Source organism: Macrobrachium nipponense, chromosome 19 (assembly GCF_015104395.2).
Source record: "Macrobrachium nipponense isolate FS-2020 chromosome 19, ASM1510439v2, whole genome shotgun sequence".
Classification (NCBI taxonomy): domain Eukaryota; kingdom Metazoa; phylum Arthropoda; class Malacostraca; order Decapoda; family Palaemonidae; genus Macrobrachium; species Macrobrachium nipponense.
In genome coordinates this window covers 51,868,457-51,895,403 of record NC_061088.1, presented here as the reverse complement: position 1 = coordinate 51,895,403, position 26,947 = coordinate 51,868,457, and the positions used below count along the sequence as shown (strand labels likewise).

General features: G+C 40.1%; 1 protein-coding gene across 16 annotated transcripts in view; it reads left to right on the top strand.

The window, feature by feature from the left end:
* LOC135216899 (serine/arginine repetitive matrix protein 2-like) overlaps positions 1-26,947 on the top strand; it is a 622,749-nt gene that overhangs the window by 337,267 nt on the left and 258,535 nt on the right. Inside the window, exon 2 of one of the 16 annotated variants that reach the window (XR_010314968.1) lies at positions 12,194-12,232. The exons of the other annotated variants lie outside the window; for them this stretch is intronic. The gene's annotated coding sequence lies outside the window, so the exon portion shown is untranslated. The remainder of the gene's footprint in view (positions 1-12,193; positions 12,233-26,947) is intronic. 16 annotated transcript variants of the gene reach the window in all.

The following is a 26,947-nucleotide window of genomic DNA, read 5'->3' as shown; positions in this document are numbered from 1 at the left end:
AAGTCTGTACTCCTTTAATATGCAACATTTTAGCAGCGATTCTCACTATCGCCCTGTCTGCTACTGCTGCGTATAGTTTATCGATATTACTTGGTCGTTATGAGATGGCAGCTCTTTGGTGGCCAAGACAAGTTGCTGTATTCCACTAATAAGAATGGCGTTCCGATTTCATGGAATATTGGTTCTTAAAGAGGATTTAATTTTTAGGTTTGCATGGAAAATCTGGAAAACAGACAGTTAAAAATCGTTACTAAACGCAGGGGGGCTAGGAGTTTGAAAGTTGGGAAACTGGAATATAGAATTTAGGCCAAAGGACAAGCACTTTCATTCAGCGCTGAAACGGAAATTGAAAGGTTTAGGAATCAGTTGTTACTAGAGGGAGGAAAGCCAGGTGGAAGACAGAACAAATATGAGGAGGGAAAAAAAACAAACCGGGAGGAGGAGGTAAGGAAGGCTGAAGGAGAAAACAAAGAGAAGGTAAAACAGTAAAAAGGAAAGGGGAAAGGGTTGCCATCTTTGGGGGCCGAGGGGCACGCTGGCAAAGAAACTCCTCAAGTAATGCTTACAGTGCACCGCATGAGGTTCAACTGAACAGTGCAAACTTTATCCCACCTAACGGGGGACAGGCCTAGAGGAGGAAAGCGAAAAGGAATAAAAAAAGGACGATTCGTTAAAACCCCACCTTCCCCTTCCCTCCCATCCCTCCCTACCCGGAAGTAAGGCGGCAGATCCTGGAAAAAAAGAGAAGGGTAAACCTGCCTTTTCATTGATCCCATCATCCAAATCTAACCGAAAAAGTAGTATTCATAAGAAAGCGAATTCCCGTGGGGCTTGGTAAAAAATTGTTAAAGAAAATCATTCATAGAGGAAAAAGAGGTTTTCCTTGATAGCGGAAGGGTGTTAATTGTTCAGTTTATTTGAAAAAAAACTTGGTCATCTCGTTCAATATAACTAATAGCCCTTAATTTTCATCGTTTTTAAGTTTTTATTATGATTATTGCAAATTGTCCGTGGTACCAGGTTACATGAGGAAAAAAAATTACGGGAGGGGGGAGAACGTGTGGACTTGCATGGTGTTGCATAAAAAAGATAGGGTCTCTCTCTCCTCTCATCTCCTACTCTCTCTCTCTCCTCTCTTCAAGTTCGGTACCAAATTTACTGTTTATATTTATTTGTATACAGTTTTATTCGTAAAACACTCCGCATCCATGAGGTTATTAAAATTTAATTTTCTTTTGAATTTGATTCCCCTCATTCTCGAGTGACTAATTTGATTTAGTTGTTGGCAATTGAAGTGTTTGTTGTCATTCGTTTGGGAAATGGAAGTTAATTAATTGGAAAGGTAAAATTCGTTGATGTAAAAAAGTACGCATTGTCTGGGGAAAATAAGTGTATTTACTGCATGTTATTCTGGTTTTTATTCTTGTACCAAAAAATACTTTTTTATGAGTAATTTACAGAAAACGTTAGCAGTTTCATGTTTATTTTCCTTCACCAAATCCTTCCCGAACGAAATCCTCTTGATTAATTAAAAAATAAAAGTTTGGCTTTAGTTCTAATGACCTTGGTATCAGGTTGTAAAATAGCCCAAACTTCGTTAATGTTGGTTTATGAGAATTTAGGCCTAACTCCGGACCACTTTTACCCTGAAAACGTTCTGATTCCAAAGAAAAAACAGGCCAGTTGAAGTTGAGCTGTAATTCTACTTTCTGATTTTTCATTTTTTGGCTCGCTGCCCCAGTTCTTTGTAGTATTACGTATATTAGGGCCCTGTGAGAGACTAGATACGTTAAACGGAAGGCTTAATTTAGGGATTTCAAAAGGAAAGAGGGAATTGACCTTGAAAAAACTTACCGTGAAACTTTTTTCGGGGGAAGGTCGTCCAGCCAGGAAAACCCTCGCTCGTTACTTTAAAAACTATTTACTTTCACAAAAAGGCCCGTGCTACGGCCTGGAGAAAAGTTTAAATGATACATTGGAGCCCCACGTTGGGGGCTTATTAGTCGTCATTCAATTCAAGCTGATTTTCATTCACCTTGGCTTAATGCACACTTGCGAGCAGAGAAGGACCAGGGCACGTGGACTCATGGAATCTGGAAAGGAATCCCAGATTAAACCGAGCTAAAAGGAAAAAATGACATTCTTTGCTTTGATTAATTAATTCTCTAAAATACTGGGGAGAAGGAAAAACTTTTAAGGGTTTCACTTGAAGTTATGGCAATGGGAACTCCATTGGTCTGGGACGATCACACAAGGTGGGAAGCATGCGGCCATGAGGCAGTGGTTGACGGGAAACAAAGGGATGAATTCCTTTTGGTTGCCTGGGCTTGAAATGGCCTTGGGAGAATGAGGATCACAATTATAATAGGTTGGGAGAAAAAGAAACAAGACTGGCAAATATGCGTGTTCCAACAAGACGTACCTGGATGTCGTGTTCAGGGTGTCGACCTTTGAGAAAATGGGCTCTTTGGTAGGAAAGTATGGGGGCCCCTTTGTTTCTGAGGGCCGCCTTGGGTCATCGGCGCGCCCCACTCACGCCCTGGGTAGGCCTAAAGGAAGGCAGGTTAATTTGGGCCTCTGTCCGAAGATCACGTACTCAAACAGCCGACTGGTGACAGAATTCAGTTGGGCGGGTGCTTGGGGGGTTGGAGGTCAGCTTAAACCCCCCACGATCAAAGGCAAATCCTGGAAAACAAGCAATACAGACAGCAGAGGGGTCCACAGGAAAGAGCGCTTAAGGTATAGGTCTAAGAACGGTACCAATCTGCCTACACCCTTAACCCTTTGAAGATACGTCCCTACGGGCTGATTAAAAGAGACTTCTTCCCCCACCTGGGGGAACTTGGGTAACATTCCTATTTCTAGGCTGGCGGGTTTTGGGTTTCCCGGGCGGTTACTAAAAATCAGCTTGATAGTTCTAAACAGAAACTGGCTGCCGTTTTCCAAAAAATAGAATTAATTATTTGAAATTGCGGGGTAGACGAACGATCTATTAAACGTCACAGCTCCCCTCCCCTGTTAAAGAAAGGCATTCACTCCCTTTGCGGGTCTTGTGAAGGGTCTTCGGCCTTAAATAAATTGGATCGTCTCGGGACTACCCCGTTCTCCATACTCCAACTTGAAGTTTTTTGAGGCAGCGAATACAGCTAACTACAGGGTGGCCTACCACTAACTTATAGGGCAAAGATGACTAATGTTGTACTAAAGTTGATTTAGTGATGTAGTCTAGCCATAATTAATAACTACGGGGTTGTCTTGTGACGGACCAGTCTTACTTCTACCCCATTAGATAAAGGTTACTTGAAAAATTCTACTTGCTACTAACCCTAATGCCCTGGCGTACTAAAATCATTAGCCTAAAACCCTACCTCAATACATTTAAATGAAAGACGCAATCAATTCCAAGAGTGTGGTACGCCAAACAGCAGTAGGTTCAGCGACGGAATTGTAAAAATAAACATGATAAGAGGTAATGATGCTTGGGGATGATGAGGGTTGGTAATTTACCAGGGAGGGAAATATCGCAATGAGGTAATCATATTTAAGTGACGGGTTAGTATTACAATGGCTAGGGGTTGTAGAGGGTTAGTTAGGCTACTGGCAGGGATCAGGCTGGCATACTTTCTCTGGGTATGGTTGCCAGGATCATTCTGCAAACTGGAATGCGGACACTGTACCCCTTCTTTTTGGGCATAGGTGGTCAAGGAGAGCATGTGGCTCTTTTGTGGTTAGTTTGTTAATGACGTTCCCTTCTTCTTCTTCTTACTTAATTCCCCACCAGGACCTGGCTATAACCAGTCCTTGGCGAGGTAGACGGGAGTGGGGGGTGCCCACCGGACTCTGGGGGAAAGGCCAGAAATGCCGCCGGCAGGAGCAGAGGCTCAGTGGTTAGCCTGAGGCCCCCCCCCGGTTATGAGGTTGAGGTCTGCCGGAGGTTCAACTTCCTCGGGACAAGTGGGTGAGGGTGAATGTGAAGCGGAACTAGTGATTGGCCATGGGCTGCGGTTAAGCTCCCATGCCTTGTTGGAGGATCTCCTGTAGGATGGATCCTTGGGGTAGGTTAGGCGCCGGCACGTAGCTCCGGGGCCAGGCGCAGAAGTCAAGGTTCGGGGGGGTGGTTGGGCCTATACGTCCAGGCTGGACGGAGCTTGTACTGGGACAGTGCTGCCAAGTGGCCACTGGCAGACGGAGTTGAGGTCGACTCGGACCTGTGGCGGGTACCGGAGGGTGCAATAACCTCTCAGGTTTGTTGCCCCTTGGGAAATGGGAGAGCAGAGGCTCCTGTCTCTGGTTGAAGGCTTAGGCCTTGTGGCGAACATGGACAGTGTCCGCTGCTGATAGTCGGCTAGGGGGGGGGTTTTGGGGGGGGGGTGGACACCTAGGCCCAATTAGTAGGAGTGCCCTAGTTAACGTTGCAGGTTTTGCAACGGAAAAACTGTGCAATGAAATCAATCTCCCTTCCATGGTAACGAGGGAGGACTTTGGTTGGTTGGTTGTTTACTTCCTGGAGGAAGTAAAATTTCGATTACTCCTTGCTTTAGATGTGATTGTTGGGGTTGTGGGTTAGGACCCCCTAGGCTGGTTTGGAACTATGCGAGGGAGACTTTTTTTTTTTCATGTCTTTGCCCTAGGCGAGGAGGTCGTAACCTCCTGGAATGTAGCTTGGCAAACTGCAAGGGTTACAAACTTTGGAGGAAGTGAGGTTCTAGTGAACCCTCTCAATTGGACGGGGTCGGAAGGATCAGGTTTAATGTGATTGATACCTTTCGATGGTGATCAATCGACCGTCCTATCAACATTAGGCCCCTCGGGGGCAATTTCTGTCTTCCCGTATCGAGGAAGATTTGAGTCGCCAGAGTTCGTTCGGGGTAGCTCTTGACGTCGGCTTGGCTTGAAATAATGGCTTTGGAGGGGAGGGGTGCGGACGGTTATAGGGAGGCCCTTAGCTGGGGGGTCTAGGAAGAAGGAAGGTTGGTGACGGCCATTGCCCGATGGCTGGAATTATTTGTGGTTTCGCGCACCCCGTCCGGAATTTTGCAGGGGAAACATGTGGACCCTTTGGGCCGGTCCAAAACAGTCTCGGCAGTGAACTTGTTTCCAGAACCTCTTCCGTGGCACTGGATGATAAGGCCGAGATTGGCCCACCAAAGGTTTGCGAATCTCGCGGAGTCACCAAGGCTGGGCAGTGTGCTCTGGCACAGATGAACGGAGTCCTCTCTGGCAGTGATGTGACAGTGGGGAGGGAGGTTAAGGGAAACCTCCGTGAATCATCCATCGGGAAGCAACGTTCAGGGGTTAAACTGGGGTGGGCTTACCTTCTTCCAAAAAGGGAGGTAGGTTAGGCGGTGGTTAATAGGTAAAAGGGTTAAGAGGTAGGGCAAGGATGCGGACAGGAATTTTCTATTTCTCGGGCACTGGATCAGGACCAGGCTCGCAACATCGAAAGGATGGCAGGCCTGACCAGAGACCAGCGGGACCTAAGAAGAGACAGTGGGTGCAAGGGCTGGAAAGCTGGCAGAGTGGCTTGAGCTAGGATACTCTCCTTACGGGCCTCTCCCGCTTGATGTCGAGTTCCTTCTCCTTGAGAGCGAGCTCATGCTTTCGCTCCTCTTCCCTTGCCTTCCCTTTCTGCTTCTCTTTTTTTTTCTCTCTGCTTCTCCGGCTTTTCTCTGGTTTTCCCTTTTTCTTCCTTTTGCCTTGAGGCGCTTTGCGGCAGCCTGCTGCGCCTTTATCCCCCCATGGTCTAGTGCTGGTCCAGGTGTAACCCCAGCCTCTTTGCCCAGAGTATGGGGAGGGGGGCTCGAGCTTCTCTAGCTCTCTGGCCAAAGAAAGTCGCGGGAAGCAGGGGGGAAGACATTTCCCTTAGGCTACAGTAGAGGCTCGGAAGAAAATGAAAATAATGGCCAGGAAAGGGTACTGAATGGAATAGGAGTGCCTACTGTGGAAAGTGGCACTCACTTGGAAATGGGTTCTGCAATGTGGTAATGAAAAAGTGAAAAGACTGGGTGCTCTGTGCACTTGGGAAGTGTCCCGTAAGTTGGTGGCACTTCTGGATTGGCACCTTCTAAAGGTGAAAAAATCAATGGAGTGTACGGCGTACGTCACACTTAAGGGCGTTCCTAAGTTGGGAGACGCTGGAATGGGCTACCTGTAGGTCCAATACAGGTGCACGGCACTTATGAGGAGGCGTTCCTTGGTTCAGTGATCCAAAATGGCGGATACTCTATAATGAATGAGCGTTCCGTAGGACGGACACGCAGGTATAGGGCTACCTGTACGTCTGTACAGGTGCGCGGCACTTATGAGGAGGCGTTCCTTGGGCAGCACTAGTAGTGCTGGTATTGCGGCACTTCGGGGGGGGAGGCGTTCCCTTGATTGGTCCGAAGGATCACTGATCCTCGTACACGGACATTAATGAATTGGGCGTTCCGTAAGGACGGACACGCAGGTTTGTCAGCACTTAGGGCTGGTATTGCGGCGCTTCGGGAGGCGTTCCCTTTGTTGAGTGTTCCGAAGGATCACTGACCCTTGTACATGGACACACTAGTTACTTGGGGCGTTCCGTAGGACGGACACGCAGGTTTAATGCTACCTGTACGGCCTGTACAGGTGCAATGGCACTTATGAGGAGGCGTTCCTTGGAGCACTGGTATCGTGCTGGTATGTCCCGTCGGACGACACTAGATGCAGTATACTTAAGTATACCGAAGTGAAAGGGCACTCTGTTCGGGGAGAGTGTAATGGTGGAGGGAGAGAAAGTAAAAGGTGGGAGTACTTCAGCGGCCAGTCGGTGAACAGTGTCAAGAATTAGTGGCACTGTAAAATGATAAGACCTGACGTGCACTGGTGGTGGCCAGTCCTAAACTGGTAACGACTTCCCTGTCTGGAAGTAATGAATTGGCGTGGCACACTGTGCGAATTGTGCTTGCGGTATACGCAAGTCTTTCGTGATAAAGAAAATGAAAAGACCACTCGGGCAACGACAGGTAATGGAAATTTTAGAAATGCTCAGTCACTCGCTGAAGTACTCGATAAATGAAACAAATAAATGTTTGCAAACTGCAATGGACACATGCGCGTACGTATCACGCTGTGTAAATGAAAGACACAAGAGACTAAAATAATGTTAATTCTGCATGCTATAATTAATGGTAAGATGTAGTACTCTTGGCTTCGTGAATACTGGGTTCTGGTTTTTTTTCTCTCTCTCTCTCTCTCTCTCGGAGAGGGTTGAAAAATGATATGTGAATGAACTCCCTTATATTGAATTGAACTACTAACGTTAGTTTAATATGACGCAACTTGCGTTAAATGATTTACTTACGTTAACGTTTTTAATGAAAGAATTGCTTTGGATAACGTTTTTATGAAAATGATAACGCGCTCGTGGTGTGAACGATTTTTACGTTAATGTAGCGGCTCGCGCTTACGAAATGATTTGCGTTTCAATATGAATTTTACAACGACGCGTTTTACGTTAACAATTCTTGTGATTTACTCTACTTGAGATTTACGTTAACTTTATGTAAGATTACTAGGTCCCCGTGGACAGTGAAATGACGGTAAGGATTTTAAAACGATGTTAGCAAACAATTGTAAATGAGGTTACGTTAAGTGCGAAGTGAAATGAAACTTCGCTCAGCGCGCGTGAGCGATGCGAGGTGAAACACGTGAGGCGAGCTGGGTAGCGCTGCTAGCGCGCAGCATGTCGTTCAAAACAGCTAATTCTCTGTAAATGCGAAGGCAATTTACAACACAAAATTCTACTTTCTTATTCAAGGCGAATTACGTTAATTTCTCTGGCAGAACGATAGATACTAGTACAGACATTGATATTATTTACGTTAAAACTTCGTGACTTACGTTACTTTGCTTAAATTGTTTAGATAATGTTTAAAGGGATAAAAACATGGCTGCCGCTGTGAATGAGACGAAGGTTGGTTGAGACCGCGCAGGCGCGAGAGAGCGCGAAGCTGAATTAGCCGAGAGGTAAGCGGTTACCAACACTTGGAATGAAAATTAAGTTAAAAAATGAATACCCTAACATATCACAGACAAAGAATTGTACACTTCTTTTGCCGTAACTATTAGTAAAACACTCCTAACTAGCTAGGCTTTCTCATACAGCAATAAACCCTGGCAAAGCACTTCCTAGTTTGATCTGGTCCTTTCTGGCATCTATCTGCACACGTGTTAGTGCTCCTACGACAACAATGCGATTTACAGAACAGAATTCGCTCGGCGCTCTGGCCGTTACAATAATAAGAATATTTCTACCTTCACATTTGTTTAACACACTTCTACAATAAAAATACTTAAACGTACCTTAAGCTAACATAGGTTATAAATAATCATATTAATGAATGGAATACCTTACCGTGAGTCAGTGTGTCTTCTTTCCCTGCAAGTGTGCTTGATTTACTTTTTGTAAAATAATTTACAGTTTACGTTTTACAACGGATAACGCGATTTACAAGCTTTTTTAAGCAAGCCCGGATTCGATCCTCGGCGAGGTCGACAATATTACGTATATAGGGCCCTGTGAGAGACTAGATACGTAAACGGAAGTAATTTAGGGATTTCAAGAGGGAATTGCTTGAACTTACCGTAAACTTTCTTTAGGGGGAAGGTCGCCAGAAAACTCAGCTCGTTTACTTTAACATTTTTTATTTACAAAAAGGCCCGTGCTGGCCTGGAGAAAAAAAAGTTAAATGACATTGGCCCCCACGTTGGGGCTTATAGTCTCATTCAATTCAAGCTGATTTCATTCACTTGGTTAATGCACACTTGCGAGCAGAGAGACGGCACGTGACTCATGGAATCTGGAAAAGAATCCCAGATTAAACGAGATAAAAGGAAAAATGACTTCTTGCTTTGATTAATTAATTCTCTAATACTGGGGAGAAGGAACTTTTAAGGTTTCACTGAAGTATGCAATGACTCCATTGGTCTGGGACGATCACACAAGGGGAAGCATGCGGCCATGAGGCAGTGAGGGAACAAAGGGATGAATTCCTTTTGTTGCTGGAAATTGAATTGGGAGAATGAGGATCACAATTATAATAGGTTGGGAGAGACTGGCAATATGCTGTTCCACAAAGACCGTACCTGGATGTCGTGTTCAGTGTCGACCTTTGAAGAAAATGTGGCTCTTTGTAGGGAAAGTTATGGGGGCCCGCCCTTGTCTGAGGCCTGGGTCATCGGCGCGCCACTCACGCCCTGGGTAGGCCTAAAGGAAGGCAGGTAATTTGGGCCTCTGTCCGAGATCACGTCTCACAGCCGACTGTGACAGAATTCAGTTGGGTTGCTTGGGGGTTGGGAGGTCAGCTTAAAACCCCCCACGATCAAAGGCAAATCCTGGAAAACAAGCATACAGCCAGCAGATTGGGGGGTCACAGGAAAGAGAGCTTAAGGTTATAGGTCTAAGAAGTACCAATTCTGCCTACACCTTCCCTTTTGAGATAGTCCCTACGGCTGATAAAAGAGACTTCTCCCCCAACTGGGGAACTTCCTATCTCTAGCTGGCGGGTTTTGGGTTTCCCGCGGTTACTAAAAATCAGCTGATATTCTAAAGAAATGGCTGCGTTTTCCAAATAGAATTAATTATTATTGCGGGGTAGACGAACGATCTATAAACGTCACAGTAGCTATTATATAAATATTTTTTTCTTCTCGGTTAGTCGCTGCCCAAGATACATTGACTTTACTTTGCCTTTCATCTGTTTACTTTAGGCTACAAAAAAGATATGAAAGGCTGGTTCTTAAATGGGAAGGCTTAATGGAGCGTTGTCATTAATCTTAGCTTTTTATTTCTTTTTATTATTAAAGGCAAAGGAATTGTAAGAGTCAAGGACTGACTTCGTTAAAAAAATGACAATCTAAATGTAAGATATCGTCGGAGTAAGAACATTCTTGTTGCGTTCATAGTCTGTTAGTGAAATGTAAATGGACCGTTCTCTCTCTCTCTCTCTCTCTCTCTCTCTCTCTCTCTCTCTCTCTCTCTCTCTCTCTTATGAGATTGTAAACCTTTTGCGCCCTAGAGAAACGGTTTTTGATACGTTTCTTATACCTGTCTTACTTTAAAGGTAGCTCTATTGTTTCAAATCCTTTCTTCGCTACGCGATTTCTCTCTCTCTCTCTCTCTCTCTCTCTCTCTCTCTCTCTCTCTCTCTCTCTCTCTCTTTGAAATCCTCCCCTAGGTTTTATAACCCATGGAACCAGGAGTTTAGGAACGCAGTTTTGTTATTGGCCAGTTTTAAGCCCCTTTTTTCCAGGTTGCCGATTTTATTTTTTTCTCTAGTCTTGGCAATTGAGAAGGGTGTACTGCATTCACTTGGAAATTTATTCTGATGTTGCAGGTTAAAGAGGAAAGGGAACGTGGAGCCGATACCTCTGTTAGTCAGGTGTCGGCCTGCTTTTGCAGGGGTGTGGCAGTTTTTTCCCCCAAAATCACAAATACCCTTTTAAATGGACTGACGAAGAGTAAAACACACGAATTATCTTCTAAGCTTTTAAGCTCTCGAAATGAGAGTTTTGAAAAGACAAAAGAGTTTTATTGATGAAAAGGATTTTTATGGCACTTTTGAACTGTGTGACAACAGTAGCAGCGTTGTATGTGGGTAAACCAAGTTACATTGATCATTTCTTTCGGTTTTTTCCTTCCTTTATAATATGAGAACACTTGTTCATAATTCTTCATGACTCTCTCTCTCTCTCTCTCTCTCTCTCTCTCTCTCTCAATCTAGTTTCGTATTAGCTAAGGATGGTTTTAATTATGTGAAGGAAGAATTTGCCTGCAACTGTAGTTTTTCCTTAATCACCCTTATTGAGGGAATCGGCCATTCCTTTTTAAGAGTTTTATTCTATCAAGAGACAGTCCTCCAGTTTTTGCTCAGTGACCAACCTGACTTGAGAGCATTTACTGTGTCAGTTTCATCATCGCTCGCGTTACAGACATCATGTGAATGGCAAAGACATAACTGAATTTTGAGCTGATAATTGTGACGTATTGAGTTTAATGGTAGATTTAAAGGATATAGATTTGTTTAAACAAATATAAAACATGCATTATTATTAACAGGGTTTTAAAATTTATTTCTTGGAACGTATTAATGTGTCAATATATTTATTGGAATAACTTCATATGCGTAGGTGTTTTCAATTATAAATTTCATCCTTAACATTATTTCCATCGGAATGACCACATACTGTCCCATCGGCTGGCCTTTGTCTTTAAATTTTATATTCCAATACGAAACGGTTTTCCATGTGTGCACGCGTGTGCGTCCGTGCTATGAATGTGTGTATCAAACTTCCACGTTATAGACATTTATGGAATTCAGAATAATATAATTCATACCTGTTTGGAACATTCAAATTTATTGGCTCTTCAAAAGGACTGAATCAAAGACCACTCCCGTGGTAAGGGACCCCTGCTTGGTCGTGCGGTAATACCCGCCAAGGAAGCTCTTCCATTTTCTAGGGTAAGTAGACCACGGATTGTTGATTTCCGTGTCGTCTCTTTCTCTTTACGGCCGTGCTTTGGATCTCTCTTCTTTCTTCTGGTTCCCTCAATTGTACCGTTTGTTCTTTGAAGAAGCATATGTATTGTTTCCGTCGTGGATAAGCCCCTTTGTTTTCAAGTTCATTTGTTTGTAGCTAAACCTAAAAACAAAGATCTTAAAAAGAACGATTTTGCTCGTATTGGGAAACGGCTGTGTTCGTATTTCTTACCTTCTCGTTTTCTGCTGGAGGTACTTCGTGTATTTTCATTGCTTAGGAAGTCGCCGGCGATTGTGAGTTTTCGTTCCCATTCGTCCGGTTTTAATTGGAAGGAGTTTCCCTGGGCTCATTTTCTTCATCAGGGTTCTTGGGGCTTAGTTGATGTAGCCTTTGCATAATGAAAGTTTAATTAAGCGTTACACGTTTTTTCCTGTGTGTTTTGCATGTTTGACAGCGCGTTGATGTTGATGACCCTTCAGTTTCCAAGGCTTCAGTGCTTTTAAAAATTATTCAAGCCATTAATAAGAAGAATGTCATTACGGTGTGTGTGTGTGAGAGAGAGAGAGAGAGAGAGAGAGAGAGAGAGAGAGAGAGAGAGAGAGAGAGAGCTGTTAACTGCATGGTGGCCGAGCACTCGCATATAATTTCTTTCATAATTAATTTCAAACTTGTTTTTTTCTTTTACTTACAGGTGAGTCTGACGTTCTTGTGGTGACCTTGTTCTACGCAGGTATGGTAAGTTGAGAACATTTTCAGTAATGTTCTGGCAGATCTTTCGTTATTCTTACTGTTCTTGTAACCGTGTTGATGTTATATGATAACCTTGCAAGCAGTACGTCATTACATCGCCAAGTATTTACTGTCATTTAGTTATTTTGTATTTTATTAAACACTGAGATTTTGACGATAAAATTTAGAAACACTTCGGGATCTTTATACTTTCGATTGATTGATAAAAAAAACAGTTGTGTGAGGAAGATGTTTTAATCACGGGGCAATGTTGCCACAAATACTGGCGCTCAAACTTCGCGACATAGAATAAAAAAGGCAGGTTTTCAAAGTTGATATGAGAGAGAGAGAGGAGAGAGAGGAGAAGAGAGAGGAAGAGGACGAGAGAGAGAGAGAGAGAGAGAGAGAGAGAGGAGAGAGAGAGGAAGCCAGTATTGATCGGCCTTTGTCGGCTGTTGTCGACTAGCATCTGGTATGGAGGTCGTCGCACAAAAGAGGCAGTTTAAAAAAAAAAATTTACATCTCCTTATATATAGTTCATATCTGTAAGAGTCAATGAAATTCATGCCGGAAACTACTTGTCAAGGCTTCTGCATACAAGAATATGTGTATCCAGTTTCCAGCAAGCTAAGGTTGCTAGTCCCATGCCCTACCCCCTAGGCATGTTCAAATGGCTTAATTCCTGATGGCGCATGTCATTTCCCAATGGTCACCTATACGAATGTGAACGTAACTGTGAGTCAAGGGACCACGTTTGCTAGCTTTGTGATTCCTTCCCGTCACTGGTGGCCAGTAACTAGTACATTTGTGCTCTATTTGATACCAGCTTCTTACTGGATCGAAAAAGGGTGTGCGTATATATACATATATACTATATATATATATATATATATATATATATATATATATATATATAATATATATATATAGATATATATAGATATATATATATAGTATATATATATATATATATATATATATATATATTGGGGTGTGTGTATGTGTTATTTGCTAGTTACACTTGATATTTCATCCCTTCTGTGACACTTGGACAAAACGTTGTGAATCAGCTTATTGACCCGAAGAATAAAGGTCAAGAGGAGATTATTTTCCAGGCGTCTTTTCTCCAATGTTTGTCGTAATGCTCTTCGGGAGTTAAGTAATCGGGTGAAACGATATTGGCCAAGTTGTGATGTGGTTGTCACTTCGCTCCTAATATAATGGTACCATTGATGGTGGATATTCTTAATCATATTTTGGGCATTAGACCTTATTATTATTCCAAGGCTTCACTAGTGCATTTGTGACTTTTAAATACCGCTACTGCTTTTGTCGTTGGTGGCTCCATGTTAAGCATTTTGAGCCGTCAGTGGGGTTTGCTCTACTGTGTGCTTTTAGATGCTGCTTTTGTTCTCTTTGCCAGCCTTAATATCCGTCTTTTATGATGAGAGCTTTTCATCACTGGGTAAGTTTTAATCCAAGTGCTTAACCTTTGACCCAGATTCCTTATTTATTTGACTGAGAATGCGCTTTCTCTCTCTCTCCTTACCAAATTATTCGTTGAGCACCCTAATACCATTATGTATTTCTGGTGGTCACGCAGGCATTATCACATGCTTCCCTCCCGTGGCATTTAGTGGCAGAGTCAAGGTCGTTCTGTTGTCATGGATGAATCACGCATAGACGTCAGGTCAGGAGGCTGAGAGAATGCTGCTGTTTTGTCGTGGCAGCCTTTGTGACGTTGCTTGATATGGTCGTATAAATGAAGGTCTTTGAATCTGTGCACGTATATAGTATGTCAGAGAGATTTTGAGAGTGATTTCGGGTTTTAATTTCTCTCATACGGACTTTCGTAGAGGAATTCTTTTCCTTTTCATTGTGAAATTAGCACTTACCGTTTTGTTTCCACCCGAGTCGTAAGGATACACAAGACTCGGCAGTCAATAGCTCTTATCCTCATTCCTTCCCATAACTCCAAACTTGGGATTGACCTTGTAGTTAGGCTCAGTACGAGTTGTTCTGTGATATTCGTTCAGGTGTTCGGAAGTTCCCCAGCGGCATTTGCCTAATACGTTCTTTTCTCTTAATAAGTTGATAATTGAGGAGTCGTGACTTTGAAGGTGTATATGCACAAATGCTCGATACCATCCGTGATGGAAGTCCGGTGACTTCTTGCATTGAAGAGACAAACACTAATCTAGTTTGCCTTGGAAGTATTTCCTTTTCATTTTTTGAATGAAGGGGGATGCACGAACCACCCTCATACTTAATTTGCTTTCTTTTTCTTGTCACCTGGTGATGACACCTGTCAGAAGGAGATTAAGACACGTGTTCGCATATTTTGTATCTACTGGTATTAATCATCTTTTCTTATGAAGCTTTTGTTTTAAGGTTCAGAATCTTTGCTTTAAAAATCTTGCTTTGTATCTATCTCGTCTCTCCCCTTCGGGTTACAAACATTATCGTAGCCGTTCCATTGTTCGTCACTGCATTGTCTCGTAAACCCTTGGTCATGTGCGCGTATTTCCAAGAATTTTTTTTTCTTTTTAATGAGAAAAAGTCTTCTAGCGATCCCGTCAAGAAGAACGGCCATTCATTTAGGAAGTGAAGACGTTGTATTCAAGAGATTTCTCCTAGTTATTAGAAGTACCATGTGGGTAGGCGCCTATAGCCCCTGTGTCCGGTCCTTGACTCAGAGTCAAATTTGATGCTTAAAATCTCCGAAAGTTCTTCACCAATTGCTTTGAAATTTTGACACAACATTGCATTCGAATTCGCGCTTTTTTATTATGGGTTTTCGTCCTACCTCCCTCCCTCCGAAGGGGCTGGGGTTGAGAAGGGATTCCCTGAAATGGAGCTGGCTCTGCCTGTGACACGGGGTTTGTTATACCCGTAGACTTAGTTATTTTACGAATTTATCATACGTAATTTTTGCATATGACTTATCATTTGGAAAAGAGAGTGGGAGATTGAGTAGGGGGTTGACAGAGAGAGAATGAGAGGGAAAGGAAGTGATAGAGAGTAGACGGGGTGTTAGGGAGAGAGAGAGAGAGAGAGAGAGAGAGAGATCATATTATTATTATATTTATGTTATATTATATTTATATTTCATATATTATAATTATAATTAATATTTTATATTTTTATTTTAATTATTTTTATTATTTATTATATTAATTTAATTTTTATTTTTTATAATTATCTATATTATTATATATATTATACTATTAATATATTTATTCCTATTTATAATTATATTATTAATTCCTAATTAATATTGTATTATATTATAATATTATTATTATTATTATATTATTATTATTATTATATTATGACCAACATTGTGATGAATAAAGTTCCACTTTGATCTCGGCAGTTTTTCTGAAGGACTTTTGAAGGAAATGAGAACGATTTTTTATCAGCTTTTATCATGACGACGTTGTTCTTAAACCGAAGCTTTAACGGCATCTTTCATTTTTCATAATCTCCGGAAGGATATCCTATCTTTCAGAAGTTATTAATGTGAACAGAACAGGTTTTTTTTTTGCTCTTTTAGATATTATTTTATCTCAAAATGTTTTAGTTACATGGCGTTTGCTGCGGTTTGTTTAATTAAGGTTTGGTTTCTAACTTGATCCTTGTCAAGAATGCTATTTAGGCGTCAATGAGCTTTCCATATCTAGAACTTTTCTCTTCTTTTGAAAGTCCAATACGTTTCGTGCTCATTTTTTACTCCTCTAAAATGGTTGTAAATGTGTTTTATTCGAACACTGTTCTTATTTTCGTGTGTAAACCCTATTTTTAAGACGTTAATAGAAATAGTAGATGCCAGGGCCTTTCCCAAGAGACAGATGGGCTGGCTAGGAGTGACACTTCATTTAGAAGCCTCCCGCCTTCCCTAGAAGAAACAATATATAGAACGGCTTCTTGGGTGTGTGCGGGTGGTGAACTAGGCCCCTCCCTCCATCCCGCCTTCTCATTCTATTTTGGAAAAACGTTGATGAGGATCACATTCTCTGCTTCACGTAGAAGGTGTTGGTGAGATTTATTACGCCCCCGGAATAAAGGTCTACAGCTTTTAAGATTCGGAAGAGGACGACTGTTCCTGACTTGAATGGAAGCTTCATGAAGTTTTATGAGCTCATTTTTCCACAATACCTGATTTCAGAGATGTTTTCATCGAACCACGCTGATTAAGTTGCATAAGATCGTTTTTGCAGCATGACAATGTTGTATCTTACTGTCGGCCATTGTTTTGTTTCAAGACTAATGTTTTAAAGGAACGTTCGGTAGTAGTGTAAGTGCGACGTTCAAACTTGTTAAGATGCTTCGATCCATAAGATCACTAGTTTATTGGTGAATTCGGCTCTGATAACCAAAAACAAAGAAGTGGGTTCGTTGTGTGTCTGCCGTAAACTGGGACTCTCGTGGCTTGAATCTCGTTAACGCTGGAAGTTTTTACTTGTCATATGAAATTGATGAATAATAAGCGCAGTCTGAGTCATGAGTGCCTTGGACTTTATGTCCCTTGGGAAAACATTGCCACCTTGATTGCTAAGTCAAAATGGGCCCTGGGGCAAACGGATTTCTCATAACTGTATTTTACAACGGCCAAGCTGGGAGGCGTGCAATAAATGTTTCTTGTAAAAAGGTGCCTCTTACGTTATTTCCTTTATATTATGAACATTTTACCTATTCTAGGTTTCGCACTGAATTGTTCAAGTGTAATATGTGAACACTTCTAAATATCAATATCCTCTGCATAAACAAAAACACAACAAAAGACGTTCACTTCCTTCATTACAGGCAGAATTGAGCCTTATCTTCATGTATTTCGTAACAGAACTACGAGTGATATATTTCCCTTTATTTTTGCTTTCGAATCGTTAGGCCTAATCTTGTGTTTGAAAAACTCTCAGACGTTTCACTTTTTGTTTGGTACGTCCACTAATTCTTCATCTGTTTTAGGTTCATTTTTTCCTTTATAATCCCCATCCTTGGGGATATCTGTATGCCATCTTTCAGCTATATGAGTTTTATTGTAAACTTACTTTTATATTTCTCATTAGTCTGCTAGTAAAGGACCAGTGTGTCGAAAAGTCTAAGAACCACTCCGTTTTCTCACTTTTTCTTTCGTGGTAATTATACATTCCTCACGTTCCATAGCTGTGTGATTCAGTTACACACACACACACACACACATATACATACATATTATATATATATATATATATATATATATATATAATATATTATATATAATGATATATATATATATATAATATATATATATATATATATATATATATATATATTCCACCTCTTCTCCCATTATTCGATTAAATTCTCCTAAGCTCCTTCGTGTAGCCCCCTCCCCGTAGCACCTATATCCCTTCTCCCCAGGGGTTATTATAGGAATCCATCGTCTAGACTTCTAGTAGTGGCCATTAAACCGCTCTTGGGTTACTCTACAGCATTGCTCTTGGGAATTCCACTGTATCCTATACTAATGGTTTGTTTTTTTGTATTCTCATATCTTTTATTTCCTTTGGCATCGTTGTGTGTGTGTGTGTGTATATATATTATATATATATATATATATATAATATATAATATATATATATATTTATATATATATATATAGATAATAATATAATATATAATATATATATATATATATATATATTATATATATATATATATATAAAAGCGTGAGCTTCTTTGGGAGATCCTATCTAGATATGGATGCCCACCAAAATTCATAAAGATCCTGGGGCTACTGCATGATAATATGCCGGTGACTATAATGTCTACTGGGTAGCTTTACTGAACCTTATTTTCTATATTTATAACTGTTGTTTTGTACCTCAATCAAGAAGAATTGCCTCCAGATATCTCCATCAATTACAGAACAGATGGATTTAGTATTCATTCTCAACCGGCTAAAGGCAAGAACTAAAGTAAATGTTACTGCTATTATTGAGCTTCAGTTTGCAGACGACTACGCTGTGTGCTCAAACGGAAAATGATCTGCAAATTATATTGAATGCATTAGAAAATGCTTACTCTCCTCTTGGGCTTTCCATCAACATTAGAAAACCCCAAGTATTATTATCAACCACCCCCAACTGAAGCCGTAAGAGTTGCACCTACTATAGAAATGAATGGAGAAGCTCTAGAAACTGTAGACCGCTTCCCATACCTGGGCAGTCATCAATCTTCAAATGCCAGTATGGATGAGAAAGTTCAACATCGCCTGAGATGTGCTAACTCAGCTTTTGTAAAACTTCACAAGAAAATTTTTGATGATCATGACTTGCGTGTTAACACCAAAACCTGGACAACTTACCGACGCCATGTTAAAGCCCTTGAGAAATTCCATCAACGGTCCTTGCGAAATATCTTTAGAATAACTTGGGAAGACCGCCGCACTAATGTAAGTGTTCTTGAAGAGGCCGACTGCCTCAGTATTGAGGCCATTATAATAAAAAGCTAGTTGAGATGGGTAGGGCATGGTGTCAGAATGGCAGACAGCCACCTTCCTAAGCAGCTCTTTTACTCAGAGCTAAGTGACGGGGCACTCGAAATGTTGGCAAACCAAGGAAAGAGATTCAAAGACAGCTTGAAAGACAACTTAAAACTACGTGACATTGACTATGAAACATGGGAGACCGATGCCCTGGAGCGATCTGCTTGGAGAGCTGAAGTGAAAGATGAAATTAAAAATTATGAAGGGAACAGAAAGCATCATCTGGAGGTTCTTAGAGCTGCAAGAGAAGCTCGTCAGGTCATCCACAGCCTCCACTCCCACCCAACAACACATGCCCCAATTGTGACAGAGTATGTGGCTCGGGAATTGGTCTCACTAGCTACATACGAACCCATCAGTAACGACATCCCAGAGCATTCATACTCGAATAGAGTGATAGCCATGATATATATATTTAATATATATGATATTATATATATATATATATATATAGTATATATATATATATATAGATATATATAATATATGTAATATATATATATATATATATAATCATGTAAGAGTGGTTGTTATCCCACAAGAACATCCCATTGTATTTAGAAAAAAGAATGGTCTATTGTTATGATCAATTCTTCATGTCTACAGTTTTATTGGAATTCGAAATCCGATGAATGTAGCTCGACAGCGCTTCGCATTCATATTGCGCCTTTCAGATGAATTTGCCGTCCGTGCATAGTCAGATGAAGCAGAGCTTTTGTATTGAAAATCATGGATGCATACTAATGCGCATCATGATACGCATCTGTTATTTTTATTTGCAACAAAATCGGAAAAATTTATCGACCCGGTTGAAGTACGATTTGCATGAAATATAAATGGAAGCGTTGTACAAATTAGAACTTTTTTCTTTCTAAAATTTTAGAATATAATAAATAATCTGACATATATCGCTTTTCTTTTTCTTTATATGAGAGAGAGAGAGAGAGAGAGAGAGAGAGAGAGAGAGAGAGAGAGAGAGAGAGAGTCGCTACATGAGTCTAGCTGTAGATTTACGAAATGGTTTAAAGGGTGAGTGTGTATGAATGTGTAGTTCATGTTTCTTACAAATTGTTGCTGGGAGACCAACATGACGCCCAGATTCTGGAAGGATCAAGAGTAACGTATATACTGGCTTCCTGTTGGAGGGTCCATTTAAAAAGCGGTACCAAACGCACTATTGGCCTCGGCCTCGTGGTCTGACTGGTGGAATCCCCTTTATTGAAAACCAACATGACTCGTTGTTTATTGGAGACTGCATGGAAGCAGGCAGGCTCTGGCGCTCCATTGACGGATGTGTTTTGTTTCGGTGTTGGTTGATTGCAGGTACTCTACTTCCAATTTGCAATTTTCATAATCCGCGATTTTAACCGCTGCAAATATTGTTGCTATGTAATTTCATTTCTTGAATGCACTGAGTATAATATATTTTATTTTGCGTGGCACAATATACTCCTTTGCTTATATCTTTTTTTGTTCTGAAATAGGCTTGTTTTCAGGTTGAACAATTTCTTATAAATATTGGTGGACTTCAGTTTGTTTGATTGTGGGCGTTAAATCATTTTTGATATGCATCCCTGTGGAAAGTAGATGAGGTATGCAAGCCTTATGCAACAATAATTTATTGAAATCTTAAAGTGGTTAAAACGGAGTTTTGAGGCTAGCCTGCGTATTCATCCAGATGTCTAGCAGAATTGTCACGTTCAGGAAATGAATGGACATTTTTAAAGGCACCTGTTGGATGTGTAATAATCACAAAGGAAGGTATTATTACTGCTTTTAATCTCTTCATCAAGAATGCCGATAGCTTATTAATAGGTGCTGGTTTTGGAAGGTTGTGATGAGATAATATTTTTCGATGTGGAAGATTCCATGCGCGGAAGGCTGTGATTACAGAGAAGCAGAAACTGAACTGTCCCATGAGAAGTTCATGTCAAGAGAATAATGTCTTTTGAGGTATCTGTTGTGATGCTGTTCGGCAATCTGAAATGAGAGTGACGCCGTGTTTCGGAGCCCCTAAAATCCATTATTTTCTTCATTACCGTCAGTATCCGTATCCAGAAGAAGGAAGATCTACTTCGGTTTGGTTTTGAATGGGGATCATTTATTGTTTGCTTCTCACTTTATTTTCATGTATTTACTTATGTTTATACGTAGTGTATTGGTGGATGTTAATAGTTGCTTGTTTTTTTATAATTTAAGAATATGTATTTAGCTTAGTAATTTGACTGAATTAGGATTTTCAGCTTGTGTGCTTGCTATTTCACTGTAACTACTGCCGGGAGACTCGGAACTAAAATTTAACTAACAAATTAGAATATTAGTGGTATTGTAAGTATTCATAGCTTTCCTTAAGCTAACACTGATTTTAGATTGGGTTTGCCTATTAATTTTAGATTGGGTTTGCCTATTAATCAGTTAAGAGATCCAGTCAAACAAGAAATGTTGATCGGACGTTTAACCGTCTTGGTTGTCTCATCCATCTCGCCTAAGTGTACTAGCGTGCTTGTCTGTTTTGTTGTTGTAGTGATTGATAACCCCTGTATTCAGTGCCTTTATAAGCAAGCCTTGTTGAGTTGTCAATGTGTTTATCTACAGCTCAGGGAATTGTCTTGCAAGCAGTTTTCCCTGGCGGTGGAACGTCAGACGTAAAAAAAGAGCTCTTTTTAGCAGAACTCTGTTGTTATTATCTATTGGGGTTCTGCGGGTAGTCCGGCCTCACAACCCTATACTATAATGAAAACATGAATACAGCTTCGGACGGGCTAGGGTTATTCAGTGTATTGTTCTTTTGGAAACTAATATTAACACCTTATGAAGTAAACTTTCCCTTTGGAGAAAACTGTCTAACAGAATATTAAAAAAAAAAATAATATAATAATTTTATATATTATATATATATATATATATATATATATAATATATATATATATATCTAATAAAAGGAGCCCATAAAAACAACCAAATGTAGAGAAGAAAAGTACTATATTTCAGAGACTGCTGTCTCTCTCTTCAGGTATATGAAATGGAGAAAAGTTTACAGCAAAGGTGGTTTTATATACCAAGAGATTCGTCCACAAGTAAGGGCCAATTTAGGTCACCCCCGCTGATAATCTTCCTTTAATCTTCTTAAGCGTTGGTTGAATGAACACTGCGTCGACGATGTCCGATGTCCAATTCCCTTTTGAGATGTTCTTACCTGCTTCTCTTTTATATTGAGGCCGATTCCATCATTTGACTCTCTGTACCGGCAGTTGCTGCTATAAATTACACGTGGACATATTCCAGTTTATTCTATGGTTATGTTCATTTTATATGATTGAAAATAGCCGAGTTCTGTTGTCCATACCTAACTGACCGTTTGTGTTGTATTAATCTCTGGGGAAGGTGATTTACCTGTAAATCCGATGTAAGATTGGTCCACAGTCCTGGCATGGGATCTATATACCCCAGAGTCTTGGGGCGATGTCTTTTGTTGGACGTTAATCAGGGATTTGGCTAAAAGGTATTTGGGTAGGTAAAATGCAAAAGGGAGACGATTAAGAGAGTAACTCACAACCCTTGGGAAAATCCAACCCTTTTTGCATTTACCTACCCAAATACCTTAGCCAAATCCTGATTAACGTCCAACAAAAGACATCGCCCAAAGACTCTGGGGTATATGAGATCCTCCCATGCCAGGACTGTGACCAATCTTACATCGGATTTACAGGTAATCACTTCCCAGAGATTAATACAACACAAAACGGTCAGTTAGGTATGGACAACAGAACTCGGCTATTTTCAATCATATAAAAATGAACATAACCATAGAATAAACTGGAATATGTCACGTGTAATTTATAGCAGCAACTGCCGGTACAAGAGTCAAATGATGGATCGGCCTTAATAAAAGAGAAGCAGGTAATGAACATCTCAAAGGAATTGGACATCGGACATCGTCGACGCAGTGTTCATTCAACCAACGCTTAAGAAGATTAAAGGAAGATTATCAGCGGGGTGACCTAAATGGCTTACTTGTGGACGAATCTCTGGTATAAATACCACCTTTTCTGAAACAAACCTTTATCAATTCTATACTGAAGAGAGAGACAGCAGTCTCTGAAATTATAGTACTTTTCTTTCTCTACATTTTGGGGTTTTATGGGCTCCTTTTAATTAGATGGAATTCTGTTGTTATACCTATTGTGGTTCTGTGGGCAGTCCGCCGCCCTCACAACCCTACATTATATTGCAAAACTATTGAAATGCATTGCGTTCGGACGGGCTAGGGTCATTCAGTGTATTGTTCTTTTGGACACTAATATTAACACCTTATGAAGTAAACTTTCCCTTTGGAGAAAACTGTCTAACAGAATATTAAAAAAAAAAAAAAAAAAAAAATATTATATATATATATATATATATATATATATATAGGTCTATATATATATATAGCTTATAAAATATAAGGCATATATAAAATAACATGAGAGCTTTTTGCGACCACGTTTGTTTCTGCTATCTAGAAACCGCGAAGCACTAATTTTATATATATGTTGAAGATTGTTTTTCACGGTCAACCCTGAACCTGGACTGTTAAGTTAATTGGGGCGATATTATCCTTGGCAGTCTTATTTCTTAATAGCTTCCATTCATAATCTTAGGTTGCATGTTTAGCTTTTAGACTGGAACTATCGTGTGCTTGGCCTCTCTTAAGTATTAGAGATAATATTATGACGGGGTCATTGGGATTTGAAGACTGCGTTCTAAGGCAGTTAAAAAGAAAAGCGAAGTTTTAATTATTATTCAATTTCTACATTTTTATTCATTCGCTTGATTGAAGTTGCCAGTGAAACTTGTCATGATTGCTTTGCGGTATTAATGAGAACGTGTGTTTGTGAGCATATGAATAATTTCAGACTTGTTTATTAAAATATCAGTTTTTATTTTTATTTTTATTAACTAAAATTTGTTTTGCAACACGCTTGCTAGTGTGTTGTGGAATTGACAGTCAAGTTGTGCAGTAGAAGTAACATTCGTGTACATAACGTCCATAGTACGTACGTTGGGAAGTTTTTCGAGTTTATGAATGGCAGATCTTAAGAAGGTTCTCCGGTTTCTTTCTTTATTCGGATTTGAATCTTAGGTAGTAGGCCCTGGCTCTCTGCCGTAGGTTAATGGTCCGGAATGGGAGAAACGTGCTTCGTTATGCCGTCATAATTAATTGATGAGTTTTATGGACTTGGCATTATCCTGGCGAGAAATCAGAAAAGAAGAACGAAGATGGGAAGCAGGTGTTGGGATTAAGTGGGAGATTCATTGACAGGGCTCTCGAATAGATAGATACTGTCGCTTAATGGAGGAAACCGACCCATTCCTTGTGGGGGGTAGGGATGTTAATCGTGGGCTGTTTACTGTTTTTATATTCTTCGTGAGAACTTTATAGCGCCTCTGAGGCTCAAGAAAGCTCCCTTTTATATAGAAGTTATAATGACTACTTGTCATGAAAATGCCGTATGGTGTATTTGTGTGCCGCAGTACCTATATATTTCCTTACACTAATTTTAGTAGTAGATATGTGAGACGAGACTGTTTCATCGTCATAAGCCCAAGAATATTTAAAGATTAAGAGGGCTCCAAGTGCCAGAAGGGGGTGCCGGTCGTAAAAAAATTGAAGGATCCAGCTGTGGATTAGCGGTATCGAGAAGGGTAGCCACTTCGTCTAACGTAAACGAAAATTGCTTCTCTAATAACCCTTTTATTCTTTGTTTTTTCTTGAACACCTCCTTCAAGTATATAGTTGAAGTTTCTTGTATTAGGAATCGGTTCTAGTTTTTGTGTATCGGTGTATTGCTTTCAGCATGATTATGATTTATTCGGATATGATTTATTCATCGTTATGGTGGATATGATTTGTTCGTCGTTATGGTGGATTTTTTAAGGTTTCTATAACTTTCTAAATATCATTATCCTATGTAGACCTGAAGATTTGTTTTAGCAACCGTTGTAATTGTAAAGATTCCATAATATCCTCTTTAAGATTTTTTCACATATGTTGATTATAGCAGTATAATAAGGAACGTTATAAGTTCGTATATGCTAACATATCTCAGAGAATGTTTAGATTTATCTCTATTGATGCCTGATGATGCTTCTTTCTCATGTGAAGGCGCATAGTCATTCGGGAGAATCCGTCAAGTAAATCGAGTTGAGCTGGCACTCTGGCAGATTACCTGTGGAACAGAAATTGTGGCAACCCATTACCACAAACTAGCCCCACCACCCTTTTTTCCCCTCCAGTGGACACTATTCATTGTTCTTGGTAATGCAAACTCGGAAATCTCTCGTAATTATGTAAATCTTTCCTAACGTGTCTCTAATAAAAGTTTTTCTCATTATACTTTTCTTCACGTGCATAATTGACTTGTTATAGTATAACTCCTTGGACGTTTACAGTCCCCTCCCGCAACCCCCACCCCCAACCCCCCCCCACCCCATCCCCATCTCTCTCTCTCCTCTCTCTCTCGTCATCGTCTCTCTTCTCTGTCTCTCTCTCTCTCCTCTCTCTCTCTCTCTCTCATGACAGATCCCCAGACTGAAGCAATCGACGAAATATTTCCGTAGTCTCTCGTGGCATTTCGGTGAGCCTCACAGTCTGTGCTGGTGGGTATGTTCTATTGTGACTCCAACCTTGCTCGGAATTTGGAATCATTGTAATCTCAAGTACGCGCAGCTTTGCCAGTGGACAGTTACGGCGAGTCTACAAACCCACGGCATTCAAATTCTTAGCTGCTGCTCATGTGAAATGGATGTGGATGTAGCTTGATATTTTTATCCTACACAAATTGAAGATAATGTAAGAACTTAATGTAATGTGGTTGAAAGGGACTTGGCTGTTTATTACATTATCTCTACTTCAGAGTTTACATGTTTTTTTTTTTTTTTTCCTTTGACCGGCTTTGGTAGAGGGTATGAATGATTTTGACTTGGATAAGTCTCAGACCCTGTAGCCTAATTTAAATCCTAGTGAATTTGCATGGCATAAAAATTCAGTTGACTTGGGTGGAATTGGGGACTTCGCTCTAAGTCTTATTGAATTTGGATGACTCCGACGTCAAAATGGGAGTGTCTCTTCTAACAGTTTTTCAGTTTCAACAAAATGTATAATAGGTCTTGTCGTTGACCTGAATGGCTTCTGTGCCACACTGTGACCCATTGCCAGTAGAACTAGAATTTCATGTGTTGGCACCAAAGATCATTTCTTTCTAAAATAATAAACGTAGTCATTGAAGCGTCTCCAGATCCTTTTACTCCTCTTGTGGTTTAAATGCACATTCCAAAGTTTAATTAAATGTTTTTTTTTTTAACTGGGACGTTTTGGTGATACGTTCGGTGGGTGGCATCTTCGCAATTTCAACCATTCCTCGATGTTTTAACTACTTCACGTGCTTCGTAAAACATTCATTATTAATACACTCAATTTTGTTCGGCCATCCTTGCTGGCAGTGAATGGTGTCAGAGAACGTCAAGTCTTCACAACCCCTCTCTCGCTTTATATATATATACATATATATATGTATATATATATATATATATAATATATATATATAAACTATATCTATATCTATATCTATATCTATATATATATATTATATATATATATATATATAGATAGATATATTATATATATAGTATATATATATATAGATAGATAGATAGATAGATATATATATAGTATATATATATATATATATATATATATATATATATATAATGTGTGTGTGTGTGTGTGTATGAAAGCTTGTGGGGAGTGATGGAAACTTTTGACGTTTTCTGACACCATTCATTGCCAGCAAGGATGGCCGAACAAAATTAAGTGTGTTAATAATGAAGGATTTACAAAACACGTGAAGCAGTGAAACCACCGAGGAAAGGTCCAATTTGCCATGATGTCACTTACCTAACGAATCACTAGAACGCCCCAGTGAGAAAAAATAAAGTAAATAAAAGTTCGGAATGTTTACTTAATCCACATGGGGAGTAAAAGTAGCTGGAGAAGCTTCCAATAATGATCCCGCTTATATAGTTTGGGAAGAAAGCCTAGTTCTATTGGCAATGGGTCACAGTATGGCACAGAAGCCATCCAAGTAAACGAACAGACCTATTGTAAAATTTGTTGAAATTGAAATACTGTTAGAAGAGATTTTC